The 11567-nt window shown below is 43.9% G+C and overlaps 2 protein-coding genes across 2 annotated transcripts in view; one reads left to right on the forward strand and one right to left on the reverse strand.

Annotated features, from left to right (window-relative positions):
- LOC146635286 (V-set and immunoglobulin domain-containing protein 8-like) overlaps nt 1-11567 on the forward strand; it is a 108766-nt gene that overhangs the window by 71035 nt on the left and 26164 nt on the right. The window lies entirely within an intron of this gene.
- LOC146635289 (Fc receptor-like protein 5) overlaps nt 1-11567 on the reverse strand; it is a 92592-nt gene that overhangs the window by 20677 nt on the left and 60348 nt on the right. The gene's annotated exons all lie outside the window — the stretch shown is intronic.

Below are 11567 nucleotides of genomic sequence, written 5' to 3' on the forward strand. Positions count from 1 at the left end.
CACGACCCCTGACAGAATGACATGACCCGTGCCAAGAAGACACGCTTTTGACCCAGCGGACTCGGACCTTTTCGAGCGGCAGGACGCAGCGCTCTCCATTTGGGCGGAGAAGCTCAGGTGGAAACAGCGGCTCTTCTCAGAGAGGGAGCACTTCTTTGAGGGGACTCGTCTGGCTCTGGGCGGGCCTTGGAGACGCCGAGGTCCTCCACCTGCTGCCTCACCTGCATCGGAGCATTCGCCACGGAGAGTGGGCGTCACAGGCCAAGCTTCGGCTGCTCGCTCTCCCGCTGCTCCATTCCTCGCTCGCCCGCCAGCCGTTTTACTCACCGGACCTTCAACCTCGCCATGGCACGGCGGCTCCGCCTCGCACCTCGGCTCTATGGAGGCTCCCGTGCCAGAGGCTCGGCTGTGTACCCCGCCCGCTGCCTCTTCCCGGAGAAGGCGGCGCACACGCCGCCATAACATGGACTGTTTTCAGATGGTGAGTTCCAGTGACTGTCTTCCACCCTCCACATTCGACTCTTCACTTAAAACAAATAACAAACTTAACTCTGATCCGTGGGGTGTTTCCCTCCTGGAGGAGGATGTAGACTGGGAAGAATTTTTCAGCTCTGCTCCCTCTGAGCTGGGATTTATTAAGGACAATATCCGCACTTCAACACCCTCGACGACCGTTCAATTAAAGACTGTAAATAGTGGTGGCAGGAGGACCAGAATAATCCCAGAGAAACCTTCCAGTATCACACACCCAGTCACCGTTTCCACACCCATCACTCAGCCTTTTCCTACCAGCGCAGCGGCCCAGATTCGGCCTTCCTCTTCAGCCGTTTCACCTCCTCAGATGACTAGGGCCCAGCCTACACCCACACCAGTGCCAGCTCCCAGGAGGAGGGCAGCTGCGACCCAGTCTACCTCCACACCCGCTCCTGTTTCACGGGTGGGGGTGACAGGTGTCCAGCCACCTTGCGTGCCTGTCCCAGCGCCCAGGCTGAGGGCAGCCAGAACCCAGCTTGACCCCCCTAGAGGCTTGGAAGAGCTAATCAGTCCACCACTTCATCCACCACCTGATCCAGCCTTTCACGCACTAGCTTTATCCCTGGTTAGGCTAGCTGAGGTGTCCCCTGCTCAGGCACCAGCTTTACTAGCCCAGGCTGTAGCTTTATCTCTCTGTCTAGCCCATTCTGTAGCTCAGCCATCAGCCACACCAACCTCAGCTCCGTCGTCAGCCTCGCCTACCTCTGTTCCTCCCTTAGCATCTCCACTCCAGCCAGTTCCCTTACCTGCTGTTCAGCTTTCACTCCAGTCAGTTCCCTTACCTGCTGTTCAGCTTTCACTCCAGTCAGTTCCCTCACCTGCTGTTCAGCTTTCACTCCAGTCAGTTCCCTCACCTGCTGTTCAGCTTTCACTCCAGTCAGTTCCCTCACCTGCTGTTCAGCTTTCACTCCAGTCAGTTCCCTCACCTGCTGTTCAGCTTTCACTCCAGTCAGTTCCCTCACCTGCTGTTCAGCTTTCACTCCAGTCAGTTCCCTCACCTGCTGTTCAGCTTTCACTCCAGTCAGTTCCCTCACCTGCTGTTCAGCTTTCACTCCAGTCAGTTCCCTCACCTGCTGTTCAGCTTTCACTCCAGTCAGTTCCCTCACCTGCTGTCCAGTCTCCTGCCCTCCAGTCCGCTGTAGTCCAGTCTCCTGCTGCCCCCCAGGCTCCTGTCCAGTCTGTAGTCCAGTCTGCTCCTGTCCAGTCTGTAGTCCAGTCTGCTCCTGTCCAGTCTGTAGTCCAGTCTGCTCCTGTCCAGTCTGTAGTCCAGTCGCCCCCTGTCTCCCAGTCGCCCGTCCACCATCCTGTTCAGTTCCCGGACCTGCAGCCACAGCACCCAGAGCCAGCTGTGAGCTCTCCTGCTTCTCAGCCAGGGGTTTCCGCGCCCGCTGGCCCGGCCGCTCCTCAGCCAGGGGTTTCCGCGCCCGCTGGCCCGGCCGCTCCTCAGCCAGGGGTTTCCGCGCCCGCTGGCCCGGCCTGTCTCCAGCCAGGGGCTTCCGCGCCCGCTGGCCCGGCCTGTCTCCAGCCAGAGGCTTCCGCTTCGCCTGGTCCGGCCTCAGCCTCAGCTTCGCCTGGTCCTGCGGCTGCCGCGTCGTCGCGCCAGCCATCTTCTGGACGTCATTGCCGGCGCCTTCCTCGCGGCCGCCCACCGGACCGGCTCAGTGGTCGCCACCGCCTTCCACGCGGCCGCCCGCCTGAACCGTCTCGTCTCGGCCACGGGCCACGCGGCCGCCCGCCTGAACCGTCTCATCTTTTTTCTCTTTTGGCCGTCGGGTGCCGGCCATTGGAGGGGGGGGGGGGGGGGTACTGTCAGGGTTCCTGGGTCGGTGACCCAGTGTTTTCAGTTTTGTTCATGTTCAGTTTATTTTGCCACTTCCATGTGCTCACTTCCTGCTTTTCCTGTGTCAGCTCATCTTGTGTCATTAGCCAGATTATGTTCAGCTGTGTACTCACCGGTCTCTCATTATCATCCTCATCAGTCTGTGTATTTAAGCCCTCTGTTTCTACTCGTTCACTGTCGTGTCATTGATGATGTTGTTCCTGTCGTGTGTTCAGTTCAGTTCAGTTCAGTCTAGTCAGCCAGCCAGCCAGCCAGCCAGTCTACCAGTCCGTTAAGTTCAGCCAGCCAGCCATCCATCCTATCATCTTTTGTCTCGATATTCAATAAACCTCATTCTGCACCAAGAGTCCTGCGTGTGGGTCATCCCTTCCTCGCCTCCGCACATGACCCCTGACAAAAACACATTCCTAGAGTTAACTGAACTTCCAAAACAGAGCTACCTAGATCACTTAAATTACACAATTGAAAGCATGTGTGTATTGTTTGTGTATTTATACACAAGCACTCATATATATTCAAATAATTAAAAAAAAAAAGTTCATTTACCTGTTACTACACCAAATCCGGTCGTTGGTACTTGCTGGCTTGTGTAGTCACCAGGTAACAAAAGCTCAACACTGCGCCCTAGCATCCTGGAGCACTTCTGTTGTCTTTTGTACGTGTTTTGGAGTTTTTACTTGTTTTGGAGTTTTTACGTGTTTTGGAGTTTGTATGTGCTTTGTCTCTAGGGGCCACCGTAAATATACTTTTATTTATTCACTCCACATAAAATGTAATGAATAAATCAACTATTCACATTTCAACTTTTAACTATTTAAATTTTCAGCTTTTTCCTTTTAAACAAATTTAAAGTGAAACAACACAAAACACTGCAAACCACAACACAATATAAATTAAAATATGAAAACAAAAAGAAGATGCCTATTCTCTGTCATATGGACCTGCATGAATAAACTTTATGAATCCTTTATCATCCGCAACTGAAAATAGTTGTGGATGATTACTATACTTTTCTAATGTGATGTTGTTGTCCCTGGCTCTCTTTCTCTCTCCCTCCTGCTCTGTTCCTGTGCTACTGAGTGTAACTACGCCCCTCCCCCCTCTGCCCGGTACAAAGCACAAGGCTCGCATGCGGAGTGAAGCGGGAAAAAAGTGCGAGAGAGAGGGTAAAAAAAAAAAACAACCCACGGCTCGCGATAAGGAGCCGGCTCACGTCGTTCACGTCAAAGAGCCGGCTCTAAGAGCCATTTCGTTCGCGACCAACACATCACTAATTCCAATGCAGCTTTATGGTTATTGTTGTGGTTCTGGAATCTTCTCATGATGACTAGTAGGGCACCAAACAGTACGACCCTTGACCTCATCCGCTGCTTGGGCTGCCAGCTATGCCAGGAATGGTCCCTGCTTTTGGCTGGGTCTCTGAAGATTTCTGATCAGCACCGAGTCTCAGTCTGGAGATTCCACCCTTGGGATAATTTCATCCAGCAATACTCTGGCTGCTGCACCTGTATCTCCTTACTAGAAGGAAAAACATCTAACCATTTGGAACTAACATCAATCCACATTTTCCTTTTAGCTCAGTGACCTTCACTTATGGGTCAGCAAAAAAATTGTAAATATCATGGAAAACATAGAAAGCATTGTTTTATGTTAATTCTGGAATCCCTCCTTTTGACACATGGTCTCTCCCATGAGTCAACTTAACAAAACTAGGAGAATAACAAAAGAAAAAGCTTAGATAATTTCTCAGGCAACATCAGCGCTTCTCCTCTGTAGTAATTCCGCTCCAGCCATGTAAACCTGTGTTGAAAGATGTAAGGCTACGTTCACACTGCAGGTCTTAATGCTCAATTCCGATTTTTTGATCAAATCCGATTTTTTTTGTCTGCTTGTTCACACTACAACTAAAATGCGACAGCAAACGTGCTCTAGTGTGAACGCTCAAAGCGGCCTGCATGCGCAAAAGACTTCACACACAACGCACTCTGTTTAGACCCAGAGCAAACAATATTGTTTGACTGATGGCCCTTAATATAAAGACTTCGGACTTCACGTTTCCCAATTTTTGCTTTAAGTTATTTTGTTATTTGCATAATAATGTAGATAACCTAATAATGATCCTTATTGCTGTTTTAGAGAGGAGCGGTGCTTCAAAGGATAGTTGCAGATTTCTGTCAGAATCTGCAGTTTATACAGTATAAATAAAATATTCATGTTTCTCCAACGTTGTCTTCCCAACAGTTTCACTGACATCTACACGGGATGGCCAGGAAGCGTTCGCGATGTCTTCTCGGGCGCTGATAATTGGCGTCTGTCTTGTGTCAGCGACGTAAAAGACGGATTTAATGCGACATAACCGTTCAAACAGCAGTCGCTTTCTAAAACATCGGATATGTGTCGGATTCAGTACCACATATGAAAGTGACCCAGATCGGATTTGAAAATATCGGATTTGTGCCGTTCACACTGTCACACCATGATCGGGTATGGGTCGCATAGGGTCAAAAAAATCGGATTTGATGCGCTTTCGCCTGCAGTGTGAACGTAGCCTTAGTGTGTTTTGCATATTAAGTTTGCTTAACTCATGGCTCCGCCTGAAGCCTACATCCACACTATTAGTGCCTGGAAAACAAAATCTATAAGTCAAATCAAACCTCACAATCTTAAGAGTAATAAAGTATTCAGCATCACAGAGACAAGTGTTGTATGCAGTTTTTCTTGCCAAATCAATAAACCACTACTATTGCCATAATTTGTCCCAAATCATGGATCATCCCATTATTCCACACTCCAGTGACTTTCCTTAAGTAGGATCATTTACTCATTTCATCACTATGAGCTCAATAGTAGTCAAATAATAAGCTCAACATTAAAAATGTCCTCAAATCACTGCGCGTCTGCTCTAACGTCACTTAGCTGTCTGTGCTGAATCCTTCACAAGCACTCTTAGGGAGAAACAAACATTAGCCTTGGATTGTCGTGGAGGCCAGGCCTGGTCAACAGGTTCCAGAGGTGCTGTAAAAGGTCATAAAGTGAATCATCTGCTGTAAAAAAAAAAAAAACGTAACACTGATTTCAACACAGTATATGTCTCACATTGTATACACATTCTCAGTTCTATTTTTCCCAGGTTTGTTAACCCAAATTTGATTTCCCACATTAAATAACAGCATTCCTCTGTGCCCCCACCTGCTCCATCTTACACCCTCCAACTCAAAGCAGTGTAGCGGCTCAGCTTTGTCCTGTGCAGTCCCCACTGTCTTTTTCCTTGTCATTCCACTCCAAACGTGGCAAATGTCAACTCAGACAGTCTCCTCAAAGGTCCTACACACAGTGAAGTTGCAGCTTGCTGGAAATACAGTGTCATCCATCCAGGCAGTCAGGATGAAGGGTTTTCTCTTCTTCTCTGATGCTGTTTGCACACACTGCTGCTGGGGCCTTTCTGCTCAGGACCCTGCTGCTGTCTCTTGGACCTCTCTGAAGACAAGGGATGCTGTTGCTCTTTGGAACTGCATCCCTTGTCATTCCTTGTCTTCAGAGAGGACTTGCTTGATAGGATGAGGGACACATGGCGCTGTAAACAATTCAGCCAGAAACTTGGCCTGAACGTTTCCAATGATGTTAACCTATAATCTTCTTCTGACCGCTGCATGTGGAAAATTGATCCAGGTCTGCTCTTCACTTGCAAGTGACAGACTGAGAGATTTTCATCATTTTCCTCATCATCTCCTCTCTCTGGTTTTTGAATTCTCCTTTCTTAAGAACAGAAAGTGAGATTGGAGTTGTTCCAGTCTGAGAAACACAAAACCCTTTTCCTGTTATTATTTGTCATCAACAATGTACATGTTGTTTCTTTTTTGTGTCCAGCCTAGGGCAGCTGGTGATCTGCAGTTTCACCCTTTCCCAAGTTGGAGACATTTTCCTTTACACACACTTTCCTCTGCTGAGTGTCAAACCTTAATATACATTCTACATCTCTCCATTTCATTGAATATGTTTGTGTGAATCATTTACTTCACTACAATCTAGTCATTCTAGCAGTAGCGGTTTTTGATACGGGCGACACGGGCGGTTGCCCGGGGCGGCATTGTGGCGGGGGGCGGCATCACGGGCATTGGCAACAAAAAAAAAAAAAAAAATGCTCGTTCTCATGCTGCCCGACATCATGCCAGTGGGAATGGCATAGGCACCGATCGGTTTTCTATCGCCCATTTGCTGGGAGTAAGGGCGCCCTCCGTTTGCGAGGTGCGCCTGCTGCTTGCTGCACAGGGAGGAGAGGGCGGGGCGGCGGGGGATTCTCTGGCTGGCTGGAGCAGCATCTAATAACCAACTCGCAAAATAAAACAAAATAAAAACAAAACAACAAACACGAAAACACCAGACATTATGATACAGACTTATAATTTGCACCGATGTTTTTTCGAAATTCTATACGAGAAAAGTGAGCGCGAGAGCCCTCGGTGCGCCTGCTCGCTGCTGAAGTCAAAGTAAACTTTATTGTCATCTCCGCTACATACAGTCCAGCATATAGAGAGACGAGATGACAAGGCTCCAGTTACAGCAGTGCAAGTAAACAAACAATAAATATAAGAAGAGTAAGAAAATAAATCTACACTTTAGGACTCGGGGTAAAGGGATCAATAACAATTTAAAATTTATAATTTATAGTTTGATGATTTAAAGTCTCACACACAACCTGTTAAAAGGGGAGGGAGGCCGGCTTCTTCCAAATAGAGCACATTTCATTCATAATGGTGTAAATCCAAGCCCATTATGTATTCATGACGGGAATCCTGGGTTGTGCGAAATCCCAGAAATAAACCCTAGACAAAGTGAATCTGTGAACTAAGGTGTAGGTGTGTTAGGTTATGTTGTGCTGATCCTCGAGTTGGGGGATTTGTGTTCATACTGGAGTCCAAAATTAAAACCAGTGGAAGATAAACAAGAAAAGTTGAAAGCCATCAGGTGCTCAGTTTAGAAAAAAGAGAAAACAAGAGGAGGAGAAACGAGCAAAAGATCCAGGTAAGCAGATGTGTCATTGGATAATGGCAGGTCATCCTGAAATAATCAGAATCAGAATACTTTATTAATCCCTAAGGAAATTATGTGACTCCAAGTTGCTCCAAGAAGAAATGGTAAAAATAGTAACAGTAACAGAATAGAAAATGTATTGTATTTTTGAAATATTGTTGTTGAAATAGTTTTACTAAACATGCAAACATCTACAGATGAAAATGTGTTGATTTATTGGTCTGTTATGAAGCTATTGCTACTTCTAATGTGTTTTCATCATGTTTTATTAATTAAACAATATATGTATTCATTGTTGTGTTATCTATAGTATAGTATTTATATGTATTTATTTATAGTAATAATAATGGATTGGATTTATATAGCGCTTTTCAAGGCACCCAAAGCGCTTTACAATGCCACTATTCATTCACTCTCACATTCACACACTGGTGGAGGCAAGCTACGGTTGTAGCCACAGCTGCCCTGGGGCAGACTGACAGAAGCGAGGCTGCCATATCGCGCCATCGGCCCCTCTGGCCAACACCAGTAGGCGGTAGGGTAAAGTGTCTTGCCCAAGGACACAACGACCAGGACAGAGAGCCCGGGGATCGAGCCGGCGACCTTCCGGTTACAGATACGCTTCCCAACCCCCTGAGCCACGGTCGCCCCACAATATAGTATAGTAAAGATATTTATTTCTTACTGTTTAAATGACTAAGATTTAGTGTGATATGTAGTAGTGATGTTGTGCTGAGGGTTAAAATGCCTTTTTGCCATTTCATATAATACGAAATAGCAAAAAAACATTAATATATGTCTATCTGCTTGTATTTATTTTGCCCTACTCAAGACAATTCAATTAATGATACATTTTATTTTGAAAGATTTAAAATGGTTCTTTAAAGAACCACTCAAAAAAGGTTCTTGAAATAGGTTCTTTAAAGAACCATTTTAAAACCATTTGAAGAACCTTTAAAGGTGCCCCAAAGAACAAATTTTTGATGGTTCTTTGGGGAACCTTTAACCCTTTAAAACCGGTCGGAGCGGGCACGCTCCGTTTTGCGCAACTACTTTTAAATTCTTGTAGAACTGCAACCACGTAAGCTAGCGCAATAATTTTTTTTGCATATGAAACCGGAGGAGTTGTACTTACATCTTATGCCATCAGCTTGTCCTAGGTCACGGTTTCCTTCCACATATAGCTTTGCAAAAACTGCATAAAAAGCACTTGCAGCAACAAACACATAATATTCCAGAAACACGCTTTGCCGATCCGATCAGCTGTTCATAACACTTCCTACGTTAGAATAGATGTCAGCGTGAACTATCGCATGTCCGCCATTACCTGCCACCGCCATTTCGCGGAAATGTAGTTTTTTTTACCATCAGGGCCTCATGAGCTTATACTGGTGTTTTTAAAAGTTATGTTTGACTTTATGACTTTCTGTGTCGTTTCTAGGATGCTTAGAACTCATATTGCACTGCTGGAAATAGCTTATTTTGATGCATATGCTGCTTTTTTGCAAATTTGCAGTATAACATTTATTTTCGTTTTTCCTGCAGTATATAAAAATTGGTGTATTTCAAAAATAAAACTATGAAGACACTCAAAATAAATATCCTGTGGTGGGAAACTATTTTGTGCAACTTTTTTGTATTTACAGTTTTGAGGGATAAGCCTCTTAAATTTCTCTAACTAGAAATATATGTTAAAAAAACAAAAACGATTTTCAATTTTTTTGTAGTTTATTGCACTTTCTTGCAATTTATGTAATTTCTATGCACTTAATGCATACATATTATTACAATTTGGGCTATAATGGTTGTATTGATGTATAGCAACTTGAAATGCTCCCAAAAATGGCACTACAACATGTAAAAATATAACATAAACTCTGGCGGACTAAAGGACAAAGGTCACTCTTTTGAGGATGCCGATGTTCACATTCTGGACAGAGAAGACAGATGGTTTGAAAGAGGAGTGAAAGAAGCCATTTACGTCCACTGTGGGCGACCATCTTTGAACAGGGGCGGTGGTTTACGACACCAACTGTCAGCCATCTATAATCCAGTTTTGAGTTCCCTCCCCAGACGCCTTAAAGCCCACTCACATCCTGGGCCATCTGACCTCATGAAATCACATCATAGGGTGGGGTTAGGTTTCACAATGAGTTCACCTGACACCTTGGCTGATTGTGACCTACACCCATTCTAACACAGAGGGTCATCAGAGAGTCCTTTGTCCCTCTTTGGGGGGAAACTCCCACTGGATTTAAATCTGGGACTTTCCACCATTTGACCTTAGAACTGAAGAAGCTTCTCGGATGAGAGGTGAAACGTCTTCAAGCAACTTAAGAAAGTCCAGAGACTTTTTTTTTTCTAAGCTCCTTAGACTACAATGACCTGGATGACTGCAGAACCTTCACAGACAACCTTCTTGAGAACATTTAATCAGTGTCACTCTTGCAAAGGTGTTGACAATGTTGAGACGCAAAAGGAAATTCAGTGAAGCTCCAATCAGCTTCCAGTTTTATGTATATGTCTAGCTTGCCATTATAATACACATATAGAAAGAGAGAGAGAGAAAGATAGAGAGAAAAAAGGTGTAGACGGTGAGATAGAAATACAATGGAATATTCAGGTTGGGAGAGTGACATGATAAAATGGAGCATAAAAAAATAGATAAGAGCACTAGTGCTCTTATCTATTTTTTTATGTAGCAAACACAGTTTGCTACTGTGTGTGCAAACCTGGTAAAGACCTATTGTAAACGTTTGACCTCTGTTATTGCCAACAAAGGTTATGTTACAAAGTATTGAGTTGTATTTTTGTTATTGACCAAATACTTATTTTCCACCCTGATTTACGAATAAATTCTTTACAAATCCTACCATGTGGATTCATGGATTTTTTTTTCACATTCTGTCTCTCACAGTTGAAGTGTACCTCTGGTGCAAATTACTGACCTCTGTCATCATTTTAGGTGGGGGAACTTGCACAATCGGTGGCTGACTAAATACTTTTTTGCCCCACTGTATATATATATAACATAAAAGATTTGTAAAACCATTAAGAAGTTTGGCTAAAGTTAACATTTCCCCACTGTACATATAGGTACATTTATAATAGGAAGATTAGAATTCAGAAAAAGCCTCAAACATAATTACCAAGCAGGTGGGAAGTCAGAGAAACATTACCACACAATATTAAAATTCCAAACAGTAGTAAAACCGTAAAACTTTGAACCAGCACTGCCACTTTTGCGTATTTGTGACTCACTAAGAAAGCCATACATCGAGCACTGGCTAGGCTGCATCCATGAGTGTGCTGTAGCGGAATGTGTAAGTGCAAACAAGGAAGTGTTGTGCTTTACTGCTAAGAATGAATGAATGTCTGTATGTTGCTGAGAAGGAAAACAAGGTTTCCATCTTTTTCTGACGGCTATGTCATGGTCACTAGTTTTCTGAATTATTATTTACTATTCATATTATACATGTATTCTACTTTTTATTATTAGAAAATGACACACTACATGATGTCATTTAATGCAAGAACTTAGTTGAAGAATTTAATACATTATATTCTACAGTTAACATCACGAGGTTGATTATTAAATGTTTTTTGCTTTAAAAACTTGTTTTAGATGTCATGTACAAGAAACAGGAAGTATAGTGTTTCCAAGGATACAGTGAAACACGGTCAAGCCTCATTTTGTTATGCCCGTTTTTCATTCTGAAAAATTGTATCCGCTTAATTAACCAATAATTCAATTCAACTTAAATTTATTTCTACAGCGCCAAATAAAAACAACAGTCGTCTCAAGGCGCTTCATATTGTAAGGTAGATCCTACAATAGTTTCCATATTGTTATTATTGAACATAATCACAATTATCACTAGATAACATTGATAAAGAAGAATAAGCAGATTCTCGAGTACTATTTCTGTCTGTTGTTACTTCTTGTATCAAAGTAATCCACTGATAGTTGTCAGTACACCTAGAATAAAATAAATAGAATTTTTTTTAATTATTTGATTTCTAGAATAAACAGAATCAAAGTTCATTTCATGAGCTGGCAAAACAGGTCTGAAAATGTCCATGGAGGCAACTCAGTTTTGAAATGTAGATGTTGTCCTAAAACCACCTTTGTACAAATCACCTGTGAGTCATTTTTGTTTTT

Source organism: Diplotaxodon limnothrissa, linkage group LG3 (assembly GCF_057381915.1).
Source record: "Diplotaxodon limnothrissa isolate DT_005_m linkage group LG3, D_limnothrissa_male_GT1.1, whole genome shotgun sequence".
NCBI classification, from domain to species: Eukaryota; Metazoa; Chordata; class Actinopteri; order Cichliformes; family Cichlidae; genus Diplotaxodon; species Diplotaxodon limnothrissa.